The sequence below is a fragment of the Mizuhopecten yessoensis genome, unplaced genomic scaffold (genome assembly GCF_002113885.1).
Source record: "Mizuhopecten yessoensis strain PY_sf001 unplaced genomic scaffold, ASM211388v2 scaffold716359, whole genome shotgun sequence".
Taxonomy (NCBI): Eukaryota; Metazoa; Mollusca; class Bivalvia; order Pectinida; family Pectinidae; genus Mizuhopecten; species Mizuhopecten yessoensis.
In genome coordinates this window covers 1,391,582-1,411,022 of record NW_018480077.1, presented here as the reverse complement: position 1 = coordinate 1,411,022, position 19,441 = coordinate 1,391,582, and the positions used below count along the sequence as shown (strand labels likewise).

Here is a 19,441-nt window from a genome sequence, read left to right as displayed (position 1 = left end):
CTGCCAAATGATGATTTTCCATAATACATGGAATACATGTACATCCATGCAACCAGTTTAAGTCGTAATCGGCGATTTATCATGTTTTGTTAACAAGAATGACGCACGAGTATTTGTTAAAACCTACATTTATACAACCGGTCATTGACAATTTTTTAATGTTCAACAAAAACGACATCGTAAAACTTCTTACCATGTCTTGCTGTATAGCGCTCTAATCGCACGGGGGCCAACGGTATTACATCTATTGAACCAAATTCGCGATGTTTTGATCACACGCCTAGGCATTTTTGTTTTGTTTTGTTTTCATATTGATTTTTAAATTGGTAAATAGCTCGCTGGAATTCAGATCTTGTTCAGACCACCACAACATTGAAACTTAAACTCCTTTAAAACATAACCGCTTTACAAAACATACATTTAAAATGATAAAAAACATAAAATCGTTTAGTGAACGTTTCCGAGAAGAAAAATGAAAATTGGAATACCCTTGCCGTTGATTAGGCTTGTTGATAAAGGTAAGAAGCAATAAACAATGAATTTCAGGCCACAACCATATAAAGTCCTAATTACAAATACTTTCATCCTGTTTAGAACGCGTCCTGAAACTGAAAAGATTCTCAATTATGGACACGTTTCACTGTATCAAAATGTATACGAGAAATTATAGTCGCAAAATTGTATCAACAGGTCCGTCCTGTATCACTACAAAGACTATTTACAATTACAAATATGTTTTCGCGTTGGTTTATATGAAAAAAGTGGAGCAAGAAAAGGCTCGCGATAATGAATGGATTTGCAATGTGACAACATTTCAAATTAAAAAAAGTCGCAATATGAAAATGTTTTGAGTTTTCCGATGAAAGGTTACCAGTTCCTTCTTATCAATTTTAGTCAAGTGTGGTACGGGGAAGAGTGCTGTATTATTTATTAGATTACGATCAATGTTTAATTTCTTTTCAAGTAAGTGAGATATACATTGCAAGAAAGTATATATCGCAAAATAATTGGAAATTTTACGATACAATCCCCGGTATCAAACTTCAGGAAATGTGTAACCTTAATCGTTCATGAAGGAGTACAATTTTCAGATATCCAATAGTCTTTCCACGCATAAAATAAGAGTTTGACTTTGCCTTTGATTACAAGGTTAAATCCTGAAGTGCATCTCAGAAAATATTACTTTTTTTAAATGTACATGCATCTTTCTTCAAGTGCCAATACAATGATGGATAATAGACATATTTCGTTTCTGAAGTCTTTTCCCGTTAATTAGTACGAGTGCGCGTGGCTTTACCATACCATTAACATATTATCTGTGGGGACTGTCTTGATTTGACAGACGAACAACATGTACTGACATACACGTAACTTTGCCAACAGTTTGAACGCCCTTCGTGCCAATTAGGTACACGTATGAACGTAAGTAGTAGGTATTGTATGAACTATGTAGAGCACAATAATAGGCTACCACATGAAGGTCACACAAGCTCTATTTCCTATCACAAGTTATCTTCCCCCCAGTGGTATGCCGTCCGTTTATACCCAAAGCTTATAACTAAAACTATTGTTTTGAAGGGACAAAACGCGAACAAACGTTTCTGTGGGCGACATTTCCCTTAGAAGCAAATGCACCATGAACCTTGGTTATTTTTATCGGGTAAGAAGTCCTTTTTCAAACTCTAATAATTATCTTGAGTTATCCATAAAAATCTAGCTGTTGTGCTCGAGAGGTACATTGTATATTTGACGCTACCGTGGTTGTTATAAGCATTTGACCACAAGGACCTTGTTATTTGTTTCAGCTTTATTTGGACATTAACTTAACATGTTTTCAGAGTAATTCTACGTGTTTTAGGGGTTTAGCTCGACTTTCGGTAAAAATGACACTCGTATTTTCATTGGGGGTGTCATTTTTACCGAAAGTCGATCTAAACTCCTAAAGAAGTAAAACTACTCTGAACACCTTGGTTAAGGTCCAAATATAGCTGTAACAATTCTCAGGTCCCTGTGTATTTGACCACTGATCAAACGTTTACCACAACTCCTTATCCTTTGTTACACAACTGTATTTTCTTCTGTTAAATTTGGTATCCATTACTGGTGTTTGTTGTTACAATGGTGACCCTGGAGACCCTGGAATATAATATATGCACAGTTGCAATAACCACGCGTTGTACTGCAACCATTTGTTCCACGTAAATTTAGCGTTATTAATGGTTTTGGTGACATATCGAGGAATACGGCAAAACGGAGGGTTAAGAAAGCAGGAAAAGAGTAACATGAAACACATTGCCGGAAAACGGAGACAATATATATCGAAGTTTTACTGTACCTTCATTCACCATTGTAATCAAGACATTGATTTCTGTCCACATTGAGGTGGGGTCGAAATCGACAATCAGCAACTCCTTTACGGAGCTACGCATGTTTGATTTTCAATCTTTCGATCTATAGTGTCACGGACGAATCCTTACTTGACGAAATGGACATATGACGCAGTTAAATTTTTACTTTGTTGGCTTTATGCATCGGAAAACTAAAATTTTAAATATAGGTGCGACCTTACTTCATATTTCTACTAATTGTTATGCAATGACATGACATCAAGGTCCAAGTTGGACTCGTAACTTACATGTATCTCCATTAATGATTGCGCTATTCTTCAGCAGTTCCGAGGTAATCGTCTCTCAAATGTCAATTTAGACATTTTTTCTTAATTATCGAGGCAAAATGGTACTCATTTAGTTTCAGCGAAATTTCGGCATGAAAGACCTAGCTGTATGGAAATATGCTATGTACAAATTGTCATTGTTGTAAACAGCTGTACGTCTAATTGTGTGACTGAATACTTGTACGAAATGTACACATATCCCCATACCAAATGTATATATACGTAATGACTGACATACCACGATGATGTGTTTACCACTCTGACAATGATTGTGGGTGCGAGTGTTTATCTTTCTGCTAATAACCTGATTTACTTAGAGATGCACAGACACACAACATTACTTAACCATGGCCTTACATTTAGTAGGTCTGAGGACTACCCTGATAATCAGCGGATACAGACAGTCAGACACACATCATTACATAACCACGGCCTTACATTTAGTAGGTCTGAGGACTACCCTGATGGTCAGCGGATACTGACAGTCAGACACACATCATTACATAACCACGGCCTTACATTTAGTAGGTCTGAGGACTACCCTGATGGTCAGCGGATACTGACAGTCAGACACACAACATTACATAACCGAGGCCTTACATTTAGTGGGTCTGAGGACTATTCCGATAATCAACAGATGTAGAATGGATCACAGCTGGGGATCAACATTCACGAAGAAATTGACATGTGCTGACAAAGACATTTCTGTAACATATGCTACATATTCCCGCTTACATAATATTCCGTAATTTGTGCAAGAATGCAAATGACTGAACATAATGAAAATATTTGCATCGATTTTATTATTTTATTATCAATATATTAATGTAAGGATGTGCCGTGATACATTATATACTCTGTTGATCATTGCAGACGCATTCTGTATGGACCCATTACAACTCTACAGTATTTCAGCATAACAATTTCTGCAAACTAAATATGTTTCACTTAACTTACCAACTGTTCTCGCTTTTTAAAATTTTTATTCTTACCAAAAATATATTTGTTTGTTGACAACAAACCTAATATCATTTGTTTTTTTAACTTTCACAAGAAAAATATTTAATTCTAAATACTTAAGAGATATTTTGTTACTCACCTAGTCAACGCCTTTCAGTCGGCCGCATCGTCACAATTTATGTGTCCCATGACAGTGAATCGAACGCACAATCCCGGATATGTGGTCCGGATCCATTTCTTTATATTAGAATGTTACGCAATAGGGTCTACATTGGTAACGTGTATCCCGAAACGTGCAACATATCTTTAGAGATCCGGACATCTTTGTTTTTGATGCCATCAAAAAACCGGAGAAGCATGACAGCTCAATATGGTATTAAAATCTTCAAAGCTTCTCTCAAAGCTCTGTTTGTCATATATATGCTGAGCACGCTAGTTCGTGATAAGTTTAGACTACACGAGAGTGCGCGTGGTTCCCGAGCACGGAGGTGCTGTGTGGGGGTAAATTGGTTGCGATGAGGGCTCATTTGTACAATACATTACTGTCAACATCGCTTTGCAGTCGCTATAGCAGGAAGAGTACCGTAATTGCTGGGCTGAATGACCCTGCAGGTTGTGGCGTTACTGTTAAACATCCCCACCAGCGGGGTGTACTTTCTCTTGTTTATCTGTTTGGTGTCCATCTGTATCTGGCTTTCAGTCACCTTTCAAATGAAATTAACTTAACCATGTCATTATGAATCTATCATATAAAAGCGTCTCTGATTAGATTATAATTGATTACAGGACTTTAAACCTGGTGATTCCTCGAACACTCAAGAGTTTCGGTAATATTTCTCTAATTCCGGATCTCTCTAAGAAATGTAGCAGCTCTTAGCAGACGACAATAACGGTGCTTAAAACTGCTTATCTTTGCTGTTCTGTAATTGTTCTTTTTCGGTAATTCATATAGTTTTCAATGCTATTTCCATAGGGATTAACTGATTATTAATTAATTATCAAATAAACAATCCGGGTTTCCATTGAATATGCAAACCATATTCCGGAACTCCACTCTAAAATTACGCCACATTCTGGGACTTCCGGTATTCCACTGTAAACAGATACCATATTTAGGACTATAACTTCCAACTGTACACACAAACTAAACTGCGGACTTTCAAACTATTTATGTACCGATATAAACCATACCCCGATCTAAAGAGTTCCACTGTCCACACAAGCTAATTCCGAATTACAGGAAATCCAATGTACAAAAAATCCCTAGCTCTGAGGCTACGTTGTCCAAGTTGTACATACATATATACGTTCCGGAACTTTCAAGCTCCTCTGTAGATTTGACTAATTTCCGGATTACAATTTTATTTGGTTTTGTTGTGTACAACTGATGTTCCGGACAACGCCTGTTCCTGTTGCCAAGTGTAAACACAGTTGTATAAACACTTTTGAAATTCGGTAATGACACTCTCTAATGTACGAAAGTCTATTAGAGTCACTTGTAAGAAATGAAAATACTGGAAAGTCGTAATAACTTTTTGACGATCACGTGATGCCAGGTACAGGAAATGATGACGTCACACGTGCGGGTGTCCAATAGTATTCATATCCATCAGTGAATAATAAGATAGTGCCCGGATGTTTATATAAGCTTCACAGCAGGCATTGTATAGGGACCGAGGCGCTCTCGCAGATTTTTACGGTACCTTTCCACGTTTTTCGATCTTTCCATAATGGAGCTGTGAGAGACGTAATGATTCGTTGAGAGAAAAATTGAAGAAGCTTATAATATCATAATCGCCATGCCACTTCCTATCGCTCGTACTCTATACTCTAAACAAACTACAGAGAACCTGTAAAAAGGGCTTCATTTTCGAGAGTCGATTTTTTTATTAAGTCCCTTACTGCACATTTACAAATATTAAGCCTAATGGAAGAAAGAATTATAATTTATTTTTGGCCATTCCGTCAATAACAGACTATTTCAAGCTTACCTAAAAAAGGACAACACAAAGCGATGACGTCGTTTACCACAATGTGTTACGTGGTGTTTATTTTTGGCTGAAGTTGATCGACAACGAAACTACAGCGCAATATTGTGTTTTGTGCAAACATATGTTTTGTTTTTTATAAAAAAAAATGCATAAATATTCATTAACTGTGCACTCACAAAAATTTTGACCGTCCGTTTAAATTCGAATTTAAGGAATAACAGAATTCATTTTGGAATTAAATACAGTATTTACCGAAAAAACCTGCACCTCAAAAAGGAACGAAATCTTTATTATTTCTTAAATAATAATGAAAAAATAGAACATTCATTATTCCTTGATAATGTGACGATTATAAAGTCCTGTGTCAATGTGTTGAATACGAGAACTCCCTAATATTGTGTGTGTTTAACGCCATGTAAGTGTTAATGTGCTGATCATGTGTTTCGACCCCAGTTCGTGTCCTACTCCCAACCTCGTGTGTTTTGACCCCAGTTCGTGTCCTACTCCCAACCTCGTTTGGTATGATGTCCAGCTGAGCTATACTTTAACGTTATATTTAAGCTGATGGTTTGAATTATTTTTAGAAAAGATAAAACAAACGCTGGACACGTGACATAAGCTAGTATTTGAAGGATCATGTACAGAAAAGCTCTTGTTCCGTGTCTGTAGACGTGTGAATAGGCAGTTTACATTATACTCTCTCGCATGTTATACGCTTTCTTTATGATTCCATATAGCTTAGACAAGTCACATGCAAGTCTTCATACACACAATACGTTACACATACAGGTATTTCTCATAAATAAACATCAAAACTGAATTCAGTAAGTCTGATCATGTAGATAAATGAACTTGTACGACACGATACCCTGGATAACTCGAACAGGTCGATAGCTGTAGATACGATTCGGATATGTCGATACATGTTAACCTGATCCAAACATCGTTCTCAAGATCAGGCATAGCTGTGGCAAATATTTCAAGTAGATTAGGAAATTCTCTCAACATATGTATGCAAATGAAGATGGCAAAGAAGCTGCATGTACACATGGAGCTGATATAAGTAGACGCTTAGGTGAATCGTAATACAACTATTAAATAACAGACGTAAGTTACATAACACAAGACATACGGTTTACCGTCCAGACAAACATATAATATGGTGGCCACTACTACATTTACTTCCCTTGGACACATTTTCAAGTACAGCGATACTTTGCTATATGATTTCCTTAGGATTATAATACAAGGGTATTTTTCGATATAGAGGTGGTAGTGGCAATATCTGTGTAGGTGGTTTCTTTTTGCTTACATATATCAATCGCATCATCAATTACGTCATAGCTTAGTCTCGTTCAACCAGACTCTTGTTGTCTGCGCAAGTTACGCCGAACAGAGAGTCTCTTGAATTACAAGTGATCAAGCGTCTGGTTGAACGAGACTAGTCATTACTCGGAATCGAGTGAAGGTAACAGAAATATTTTCAAATGTTGTGACAATTTTTTTTTACGATTTCCGAAATGTCTCTATTCACTACGGCGCTGACACCATGGAAAGTTGACACGAAAATGTGTAATGTGAAATTAAGAGAAAGTAAGCACCTCTGTAAATGATAATTTTGACACTCCAGGAAAAAAATGTGAAAAGCATTCTCACACAGGTTAAAAAATCTCAAAAAAATAAACATACGAGCATGTTTTTCAATGTTGTTCACTTTGTCACACTAAACCTAACCTTACATTGGAGTACAGATCATTGAGCATTTTTACCCAAACTGCATGACGAACTAGAACCCGTATATACTTTCTCTATTCTGACGACATCCTGGGCTTATTTTTAGGTTTGATAGTCTCTTTTTTAGGAAGAGAAGTCCAAGAAAATCGAGATTTTTCGACAGACCTGCATTACACTTATATATTTTCCACCTCAAATTTAGAAATCAGTTCTTCAAATTGAAATATTTGTGCTTATACAAACAAATTTCGGGTACGTTTGTAAATAGGTGTAATAGCAAAGATAAGGTCAAAAGTAACTATACAACAATCATACTCACTGTGATATATGTGTATGTCAAAAAATGGCGAAAAATATACTTAACTGAGTTATTCCAAAAATAGTGCCAATGATTAATTACATTAGTTACAATGATTAATTATTTCACAAAAGCAAAGTTCGCGTTTTTATTGAGCAACGCGTATCTTTGAGTTTAAGTAAGGATATCATCATTCAGATCTCTTTCAAGATGAAATGTTTGAAAATTGTAAGTTTTGCAAAATGGGATACATGTAATCTTCAGGTCTGTATATAGTACAATGAGTATATTGAAATATGGTTATTTGATCAGAGTCAATATAACCACATCCCGGCTTATTCAAGGTCATGCAGTGTCTTTACTTTTAGCTATAATCCTAAACCAAAGCCAGAATATCGCCTCCTGCAAACGCTCCAAGTCTTCTAAACACAAACTTCTGTATAGGAGCATCTTCGGGAGGCAGATACTATATTCTCCTGCTTCAAATAAGTATATTTTTGGATATTTCTTGGATTAAATGAAACAGGATATGATTCAACGTCTATACCAGTATCATCATTTACAATTTGGCGTCTTTTTTTTTTTTTTTTTTTTGGCTACAAACAGTTTTTGATGAAGCCAATCCGGACTTTTTGTCTTGTTGAGGTTTACTTTTTTGATAGATTTTTCCATCAGGCCTTCGAAAGTTCGTAAGTGCTTTTTCAAAAGCATGAAATTGAAATTCAGGTAATTTTCTTCGTTTGTTGTCTGATATAAAACTCTGACAAAATGTTGATTTATTACATCTGCAGTTTCCATGACAGTTTTGCTTAGTTCTCTATCTTAATTTGCGATTCTATTATGGTTTTGATAACGTTCCTCGCACATCTGGTATTTGGATTGGCGTATTGCCTTGTTTGCTTCGCTCATGGTTGTTTCATTCTGTTTTAAGTTTTCAGGGTTTAACATTGGAGATAACTTGAACATTTTTTGTGTTTGATTCTGATTAACAAAATGGCATCCTGTGAGATCAGTTTTTTCTTGATAACTTTCGCTGCTTCTTTCTAACTCACTGGCATGTTATTACATAGAAATCATTAACAAAACAATCCCAGGCCTCCGTTACCCTGTTTTTTCCTTCCATGTACTCTAAACAAATGTTTCCGATATCACCACTGATAGCCACGAACTTGCCTGTAAGAAATTAAATGTATTTGCCGCGTGGGATTTCATCGCTTGTGTCTAACATGTACTATGACATAAGGAGTAAAAACTAGGCAAACGTTGTCATTCTTACCAGGGCCTGTCAGGTATTCTAAATTCCCAGCATACCTTCTTCATCAGTTTAGAAAAACCTAGTGTTGACAGCTGATTGTTTTCTCGGTAAATGGTTCGTTCTAAATATATTGATGCATTTACATTTCCGTTAACAAACCTAAAATAAAACCTACCTACCTGGCATGTTGTACCAAACCAATAACAACAAGATCTTTTACACGTGAATGTGTTCGATTGGAAGCTGTTAGGTTTTTCTATAATACTGTTCGAGTGTTCGGTGACCAATTGCAACGTGACGTCAAATTTCAAATTCTTGACCCTGTCATGACCAAAGTATGATCTACAACATATTACTTGTTTTCCAGTAATATAATGTTGCTATCTAGCTCTCAAAGGACAAATGATATCAAGCTTGATCTACTAATTATGGTTCCAGTTCAGCTTTCTTGGTCATCATTATAATTCCGTCCACATTTGAATTACAGGCTCCTAATTGATCATTTTAGTGGCTTTATTTGCATATTTAACAAAGTGTCCTACATCTATGTGACGTTTCGATGACTAGTACGATATTTACACTGTCACCTTTAACAGACAAAGTGTAAAATCTGTGCGAGTTGTCCACAAAATCGATGTCTATTCGGCTAAGCTGTAAGCGTATGTACAATAGTTGTTATATATGTACCGAAATGACTCGTTTAAGTTCCACTTTGTTTGTATAAAAGTTTGAGAAACTATTTCGTTTTACTCTCCTTCCTTTGTTGTTCATTTAAATCATTATAGATATCATCTCCTTATTGAGGTGAACTGGTATTCTAAACGTTTTATCCCGCCTACTTTGGCTTTATAAGACAGTAACAGATAGTATTGCTTTTCTTTCTTCAAATTTCCCGATTTTCTTTCCGAACACACAATCATCATTCAGTTTTAACGATAAGACTCAAATGGGTGATCCCCTTTAAACGGTCAAACAAGTAACACCAGGTTCTGAATTTTATATGAACCCAAAGCAATGAGCCAGCACACACCAGGTCAGGGTCGCGATGTCAAGGTTATATGTCAATAACTTGGGGCTGCTAAAGTAATTAGTTCCTTGGGATTTACAGAGATAGTTCTCAGTGACAGCTCGGGTACTCACGATACTATGTGTAGTATTCAGTACACGTGCAGCAAATCTCAGACGCTGTCTGAACGATCACAAAAGGGTTCTCTATACAGAAGTGTCGTTAGCTATATAGGGAATTATGTCACGAGTCAAATCTCAATCTGCCGAAGACAATTATAACACACCCCTCATTTATGGTATAAGGTATTTCTCAGTAATAAAAAACATTGACAAAAAAGACGAAAGAACACACAAACAAAAACGCAAATGAATACACTACCAGTGGTTCAGGAGTAGTGAATGATGGACGTAAGACACAACGGTGGTAACACCTATACAATTCGTTTACAGATACAGTATGCCAAAAATACAATATCCTCCACCATGTAGCTGGTTCGTCCTTCTGGGACTCATCGGCGCTAATTATAGAATCTATCTAAATTGCTACATACTTGACCCTGTCATGACCTTTCATGATTACTACGTCACAGTAAGCGACGTCAACATCCAGTTCCGACGTTGATAGGATGTAAAACTAAAGTGAAACCTCGATATAATGCCCCTCGTCCCATTTGCCAACTCGCTGACCTCCAACATATTTCAACGCCCCTTTTTTCTCTTTTTCTTATCATTCACAACATCATTAGCTGAAAATCTCATATGCAGAAGGTTGTGAAACAGAAAATATTTTTAACTGAGTGACGTGTCGTGTCTATTATATCGACCAATTAAGATAACAACATGTGTTTGTCTCATATTCATTACATGTACCTTTGTATATGTCAAATAGAATCGAACACCTTTAAAAGTCGGTGAACAGACAAAGATCCCATCAACCAACTATGAACAACAATCCTTTGATGATGAGGAAGTACGCTGTACATACAACTCTGTACCAAGCTCTTTAACCAAAAAATCCTCTTAAAATAACTGTTTATTTCAAATAAAATTATATTCTCACCTAACCATCTTCGACTTCTTACCCAACACTTGGTCAATTCACCAAGTGTTGCATGGCGGCCCACGACCGATTTATTGATTTTTAGCATAAATCAATTAATTGGCATGAAAAACACATCAAAACAATATTTATTTCTCAAATGAAATAATTTTGTGACTGCATCCCTACGTTGATTTTCAGGATACATAGGACCCCATGTGTTTTTCACGCATAATATTTCAAAAGACAAATAACGACACAAAAATCTGCTTGCGTTGTTAAATGGTACGTTTAATAGCCTCTCCGATGGTATATAACAATCGACTAGTGTGATATCATTTTCTTGCAAATTATTTTTTTACTCATTTTTTGTCATAAAATTATAACTTTGTTTTCTGCATTTTTTTTTTTAATTTAAATGAAAGAATAAGCATGATTCTGTTCGGGTTCCATGAAATTTTCGCACTTTAAAAATGTTTTAGGTATCCATCTTTCTTGCATATTAATTTTGTGAAGATGATTCGCTGAATACGCCCATTTATTGGAACTTCTTTCTTTTGCTAAATATCAAAGTACTGAAAGTACTGAAAGTCCGGCGCAACCACTGTTAATGATCATATACAGAGTATTGCACGATAGTTTTCAATATAACTCGGACTAGAATTTAGTATGGGAAATTTTGGGGAGATGAGAATGAGATTTTGTATAAATTAAGAATGGGACTCATGTAGAATTACTTCAATGGGACCTTAAAACTGCTTCAGAGCTTCAGTCATGAACATTACACCCATTAGTTTCCAAATCTTTTCTTCAGGCTGGTAAGTACGTATTTAGAAAGGTTTATGTAACACTTTCAGGTTAGTGTGTACGTGCGAAATTTTGATGCATAGCACGGTATGTACACACTATCATCCGCCATTTTGAACAAAACACATTTATTTTTCAATCAGCATGCATTGCAGTTCATAGTTCCATTTACTGCGATTCCAGTCTCATTTACCGAACCTGTAGTCTAGTTTACTGTGTTTCTAGCCCCATTATCCGACTTCTTAGCCTCATTAACTGAGTTCTTAGCCTCATTAACTGAGCTCTGAGTCTCGCTTACTGAGTTTATAGTCTCATTAACAAGTCTCATTGTCTCATTTACTGATTTTCTAGCCTCATTATCTGGGTCCTTTGTCTTATCAACTGCGTTTCTAGATCTCATAATCCGAGTTCCAAGCCTCATAAGCTGAGCTCCTAGTCTCATTCAATGTGTTTCTAGTCTGATTAACTAAGATCTAGTTCCTTTTCTCATGAACAGAGTTTTTAGTCTTATTTACTCAATTCCAAATATCTTTTATATACATTGTAACTCATAGTCTCATTAACTGATTTTCATAGTCTCACTGACTTAGTTCATAGACTCATTAACATAGTTCATAGTCACTTTAACTGATATTCTTGTCTCACTAACTTAGTTCAGGGCCTCATTAACTTAGTTCATAGCCTCATTAACTTAGTTCATAATCTAATTAAATGCGTTTCTAACCTCACGGACTGATCTCCTAGTTTCGTTTACTGAGTTTCTAGCCTCATTATTCGAGTTCCTAGCCTCATTATTCGAGTTTTTCTAGCCTCATTATTCGAGTTCCTAGCCTCATTATTCGAGTCCTAGAGTAGCCTCATTAAATGATTTCTAGCCTCGGTATCGGAGTCCTTAGTTTTATCGATTGCGTTTCTAGCCACATTATCCGAGTTCCTTGTATCATTAACTGAGCTCCTATCCTCGATACTATTACTGATATTCTAGCCTCATTATATGAGTCCTTAGTCTCACCAACTGCGTTTCTGGCATTACTATTTGAGTTCCTAGTATCGTTTACTGACTTAAAAATCATCTATTATGAATAATTGTCACATTATTCCACAGTGTCACGTTTTGACCTCTTATTCCCATTTATTGACGTTCTGGTGTCATCTACAAAAACTCTAAAATCTACTTTTGCCTTGACCAATCACCAAACACAAAAATCATCTTTAATGTGTAGTCTGAAGCATCATTTACGGTGGTCCTAATCTCACTGAGTTCTCAATCGACCTGATGTACATGAGTGTCAGTCTCGTTTGCCGGGGTGATCAACATGTTCTTTGCGTAGGTCACAATCTCAATGACGGGAGTCCATCTGTAGTTCGAATGGTCATTGTCAATCTCTGATTGACTGGAGCCATGACTGACCGACATGATACTGATAACTTTGAGAATTAATGTAACGTCCATCAATGAATGTTTGGAATAACAATCAATTCTTCACTCTACAGCTTGAGCATTAATACTCATAATAGCCAACTCGCTCTGTGATGAAAAACAATAACATATTGAACTATGCGTTTATTATCATTACAAATATTTACTTACTTTGAACAAACCTCATATTTAGAATGATCTCATAGCTTTCTAACACTAAAAGCAGTGCAAAGTTCACACAAACAGAACAAGAATTAGCAAAATAAAAAACAACATCCTGTGAAGAATTACCAAACAAGTTCATTAGGAATGAGGTACCGCCTTCATCATCCAAACAACCTGCCACTAACCCGCGTGCAAGAGTTCTACTGAGAATGAGGTAACAAATTCAAACCATACCGACGGTGGTACGAATAATCGGCTTTACGAGCTTATTTGTTACGAACTACTTAGAAGACTGTCTGACATTGCTGACTTGGTGTCGTAAGAACGTGAAATCGTCGTCATTCCTCGGCAGCCATTATCATGCACATTCGTGCCGAATTTCTCCATGTTCTTAGCTACTACTCTTACTTGTACACCGCATGTAAATTCCACAATGGAAACGGGAGATCAATTCCGGTATAAAATAAATACAAGTAAAGCAAAAAAAATCTGGATGGAGTTCGTTTTTTGGCAACACACCTTAAAACAAAAACGGGACTAAGCTCGTTTGTTGGCGTATCACTATAAAACAAAGGCAAGGCACAATAGACCTATTGGCACACCCTGTGAAAGACAAACTGGGCTTGATTTCATCATAGTAAAAACGGTAATGTAAGGCTGGTACCACGCTGGTTAGACAACATGTATTTACAAGGATTAGCTCAATAATGTCTCACTTAAAGAGGCTTACCGCCCTGTTAATGTATGGGTAACCATCCTAATTTCACTGGTTATAGTAAACAAAATTCAACAGACGCTGAAACCTTTCAGTTTTTGAGTAATGAGAGATTGTTGCATTTTTCTTTCTTCAATTCAAATATAGAAATGGCAATTTAAAAATATTCATTGTTATTACCACAGAGTTAATTTTGATAATTCATTTAAAGATATCTATTTCATTTAAAGATAACTATCTCATACGTTTGCGACACCTCAAACCCCCTTACTCCATCTTCGGTTTGACATGTCCAGAATGACCATCAGTATTTCGACTCGTACGTACTCAAGTAATACATTAGGACGAGGGAGGTTTTTCACTTTCTGTTTTTGTATGTAGAAAAAATACACGTGCGCCACTTACTATATGTTATGCACAAGCAGAAAGAATCACAAATAAACTAATTTCCGGGCATGATACTCTACATGTAGTTGTTTTTGTCCATATTCATATAATGGAATCTTGATATACCTATAACATGACGTTTTATTTAAACTAGAGGCATGAATTGATTTAGCATTAACAAATTATACGATACAAACATGTCTAACGGCGAACATTTAAATGTCCGAACAAAGTTTTACTAGATGACCCGGGGCTGTACAAGCGTCACGTGACCTGTATCCAATATGGCTGTGCACTTATTAACGTGAATTTCGCATTATCACTGACCCAGCGGCGACAGCCATCCGTATATCGACATCGTCAGTGGATAAATACCTATTTAATACAACAACAAACGCATTATAACGATGTAGTTGATTGTTTCTCTCTGGCGTTATCGACACACTGAATAGTCGATTATTTTGTTGTTGTTTTCGGCTTTGAACTGTCATAGGTTTATGTTTTGCCAATATGGCGCTGTCATAATTAAACAGTAAACAATAATATTGTAACGGATTTACTATAAAACCTCTTCTTCACACTCTTCACAAGTTTTGCTATAAAACCCAATCCTAACATTTCCCCAAGCTCATTTGGAACTCTTCTTGATCAAAGACCCGAACTCATGCCAACGACTCCTGATCAATCCCGAACTCATTTGGAACCCCTCTAGATTATGACTAGTTTATTGGTCTACAACCTATAACGTTATAATGTAGCACCGTTCCTTTGATTTCGTAAAAATAAAATGAAGTGTAGGTTATCCAAAAGTACTACTGTATATTCAGTATATTATTAGAAGCTGAATATCTCTTAGTCTTTCATAATACATAATATATGTCACTCTATGGGAAATAGCACCGTTTTGACATATCTGCTTGGCATTCCAGACACTTCATTGTGGGCTCAAGTATTGTAAATGAGTTCCGTAGGTGCAAGACGCGAAAAAGAAGGGTGGTGTTATTTTCAAAGCTAATGAAGAAGTTCGTCTGGCCGATAGAGGAGGGGGTTGCTGTTAGAATGGGATCGTTTTCAGATGACATACGATTATGTTAACAGGGTAAATTAGATAATATGTACTGTACTGCCCATCCAGTCCTTTATTAACAGCAGTGTAGGCAGACAAACTTGTCCTGTACACGTTAGGTCTTGTATCAGATCTGGGTATAGCGTATGTTAAATCTGGTTTCAGGTCTGGGTATGGTGCACGTTTGGTCTGGTTTCAGGTCTGGGTATGGTGTACGTTTGGTCTGGTTTCAGGTCTGTGTATGGTGTACGTTAGGTCTAGTATCAGGTCTGTGTATGGTGTACGTTAGGTCTAGTATCAGGTCTGTGTATGGTGTATGTTAGGTCTAGTATCAGGTCTGGGTATAGTGTATCACTATGGTAGGTCTGGTATCAGGTCTGGGAATGGTGTATGCTAGGTCTAGTATCAGGTCTGGGTATGGTTCACGTTAGGTCTAGTATCAGGTCTGGGTATGGTGTATGTTAGGTCTGGTATCAGGTCTGGGAATGGTGTATGCTAGGTCTAGTATCAGGTCTGGGTATGGTTTACGTTAGGTCTTGTATCAGATCTGGGTATAGCGTATGGAAAATCTGGTTTCAGGTCTGGGTATGGTGTACGTTTGGTCTGATTTCAGGTCTGGATATGGTATACGTTAGGTCTAATATCAGGTCTGGATATGGTGTACGTTAGGTCTAGTATCAGGTCTGGGTATGGTGTACGTTAGGTCTGGTATCAAGTATGGGAATGGTGTACGTTAGGTCTAGTATCAGGTCTGGGTATGGTATACGTTAGGTCTGGTATCTGGTCTGGGTATGGTGTATGTTAGGTCTGGTATCAGGTCTGGGTATGGTGTATGGAAAATCTGGTTTCAGGTCTGGGTATGGTGTACGTTTGGTCTGATTTCAGGTCTGGGTATGGTATACGTTAGGTCTAGTATCAGGTCTGGGTATGGTGTACGTTAGGTCTAGTATCAGGTCTGGGTATGGTATACGTTAGGTCTGGTATCTGGTCTGGGTATGGTGTATGTTAGGTCTGGTATCAGGTCTGGGTATGGTGTATATTATGTCTAGTATCAGGTCTGGGTATGGTGTACGTTAGGTCTGGTATCAAGTATGGGAATGGTGTACGATATGTCAGGTATCAGGGCTGATTATAGTGTATGTTAGGTCTGGTATCAGGTCTGGATATGGTGTATGTTATGTCTTATATCAGGTCTGGGTATAGTGTATGTTAGGCCGGGTATCAGGTCAGGGTATGGTGTATGTTAGGTCTAGTATCAGGTCTACTTATGGTATACGTTAGGTATGGTATCAGGTCTGGGTATAGTGTACGTTAGGTCTAGTATCAGGTCTGTGTATGGTGTACGTTAGGTCTAGTATCAGGTCTGTGTATGGTGTATGTTAGGTCTAGTATCAGGTCTGGGTATAGTGTATCACTATGGTAGGTCTGGTATCAGGTCTGGGAATGGTGTATGCTAGGTCTAGTATCAGGTCTGGGTATGGTTCACGTTAGGTCTAGTATCAGGTCTGGGTATGGTGTATGTTAGGTCTGGTATCAGGTCTGGGTATGGTGTACGTTAGGTCCAGTATCAGGTCTGGGTATAGTGTATGTTAGGTCTGGTATCAGGTCTGGGAATGGTGTATGCTAGGTCTAGTATCAGGTCTGGGTATGGTTTACGTTAGGTCTTGTATCAGATCTGGGTATAGCGTATGGAAAATCTGGTTTCAGGTCTGGGTATGGTGTACGTTTGGTCTGATTTCAGGTCTGGATATGGTATACGTTAGGTCTAATATCAGGTCTGGATATGGTGTACGTTAGGTCTAGTATCAGGTCTGGGTATGGTGTACGTTAGGTCTGGTATCAAGTATGGGAATGGTGTACGTTAGGTCTAGTATCAGGTCTGGGTATGGTATACGTTAGGTCTGGTATCTGGTCTGGGTATGGTGTATGTTAGGTCTGGTATCAGGTCTGGGTATGGTGTATGGAAAATCTGGTTTCAGGTCTGGGTATGGTGTACGTTTGGTCTGATTTCAGGTCTGGGTATGGTATACGTTAGGTCTAGTATCAGGTCTGGGTATGGTGTACGTTAGGTCTAGTATCATGTCTGGGTATGGTGTACGTTAGGTCTAGTATCAGCTCTGGGTATTGTGTATGCTAGGTCTGGTATCAGGTCTGGGTATGGTTTACGTTAGGTCTAGTATCAGGTCTGGGTATGGTATATTTTAGGTCTAGTATCAGGTCTGTGTATGGTGTACTTTAGGTCTAGTATCAGGTCTGGGTATGGTGTACCTTAGGTCTAGTATCAGGTCTGGGTATGGTGTACGTTAGGTCAGGTATCAAGTCTGGGTATGGGGTACGTTAGATCTTGTTTCAGGTCTGGGTATGGTGTACGTTAGGTCTAGTATCAGGTCTGGGTATGGTATACGTTAGGTCTGGTATCAGGTCTTGGTATGGTGTACGTTAGGTCTGGTATCAGGTCTGGGTATGGTGTACGTTGGGTCTAGTATCAGGTCTGGGTATGGTGTACCTTAGGTCTGGTATCAGGTCTGGGTATGGTTTACATTAGGTCTAGTATCAGGTCTGGGTATGGTATACGTTAGGACTGGTATCAGGTCTTGGTATGGTGTACGTTAGGACTGGTATCAGGTCTGGGTATGGTGTACGTTAGATCTAGTATCAGGTCTGTGTATGGTGTACGTTAGGTCTAGTATCAGGGCTGGGTATTGTGTATGCTAGGTCTGGTATCAGGTCTGGGTATGGTGTACCTTAGGTCTGGTATCAGGTCTGGGTATGGTGTACGTTAGGCCTAGTATCAGGTCTGGGTATGGTGTACGTTAGGTCTAGTATCAGGTCTGGGTATTGTGTATGCTAGGTCTGGTATCAGGTCTGAGTATGGTTTACGTTAGGTCTAGTATCAGGTCTGGGTATGGTGTACGTTAGGTCTGGTATCAGGTCTGGGTATGGTGTACGTCAGGTCTAGTATCAGGTCTGGGTATGGTGTACCTTAGGTCTAGTATCAGGACTGGGTACGGTGTTTGTTAGGTCTGGTATCAAGTCTGGGTATGGGGTACGTTAGATCTTGTTTCAGGTCTGGGTATGGTGTACGTTAGGTCTGGTATCAGGTCTGGGTATTGTGTATGTTAGGTCTGGTATCAGGTCTGGGTATGGTATACGTTAGGTCTAGTATCAGGTCTGGGGATGGTGTACGTTAGGTCTAGTATCAGGTCTGGGTATGGTATATTTTAGGGCTAGTATCAGGTCTGTGTATGGTGTACGTTAGGTCTAGTATCAGGTCTTGGTATGGTGTACGTTAGGTCTGGTATCAGGTCTGGGGATGGTGTACGTTAGGTCTAGTCTCAGGTCTGGGTATGGTGTACGTTAGGTCTGGCATCAGGTCTGGGTATGGTGTACGTTAGGTCTGGTATCAAGTATGGGAAAGGTGTACGATATGTCAGATATCAGGGCTGATTATAGTGTATGTTAGGTCTGGTATCAGGTCTGGATATGGTCTATGTTATGTCTTGTATCAGGTCTGGGTATAGTGTATGTTAGGCCGGGTATCAGGTCAGGGGATGGTGTATGTTAGGTCTAGTATCAGGTCTACTTATGGTATACGTTAGGTATGGTATCAGGTCTGGGTATAGTGTATGTTAGGTCTGGTATCAGGTCTGGGTATGGTATACGTTAGGTATGGTATAAGGTCTGGGTATGTTGTACGTTAGGTCTGGTATCAGGTCTGGGTATGGTGTACCTTAGGTCTTGTATCAGGTCTCGGTATGGTATACGTTAGGTCTTGTATAAGGTATGGGTATGGTGTATGTTAGGTCTGGTATCAGGTCTGGGTATGGTATACGTTAGGTCTTGTATCAGGTCTTGGTATAGTGTACGTTAGGTCTAGTATCAGGTCTGTGTATGGTGTACGTTAGGTCTAGTATCAGGTCTG

General features: G+C 38.1%; 1 protein-coding gene across 4 annotated transcripts in view; it reads right to left on the bottom strand.

The window, feature by feature from the left end:
- Positions 1-19,441, bottom strand: part of LOC110443767 (small conductance calcium-activated potassium channel protein 3-like) — a 96,889-nt gene that overhangs the window by 70,668 nt on the left and 6,780 nt on the right. For 2 of the 4 annotated variants that reach the window (XM_021488167.1, XM_021488165.1), the window contains exon 1: positions 3,774-4,123. The exons of the other annotated variants lie outside the window; for them this stretch is intronic. The gene's annotated coding sequence lies outside the window, so the exon portion shown is untranslated. Of the gene's footprint in view, positions 1-3,773; positions 4,124-19,441 lie in introns of those variants that run through there. 4 annotated transcript variants of the gene reach the window in all.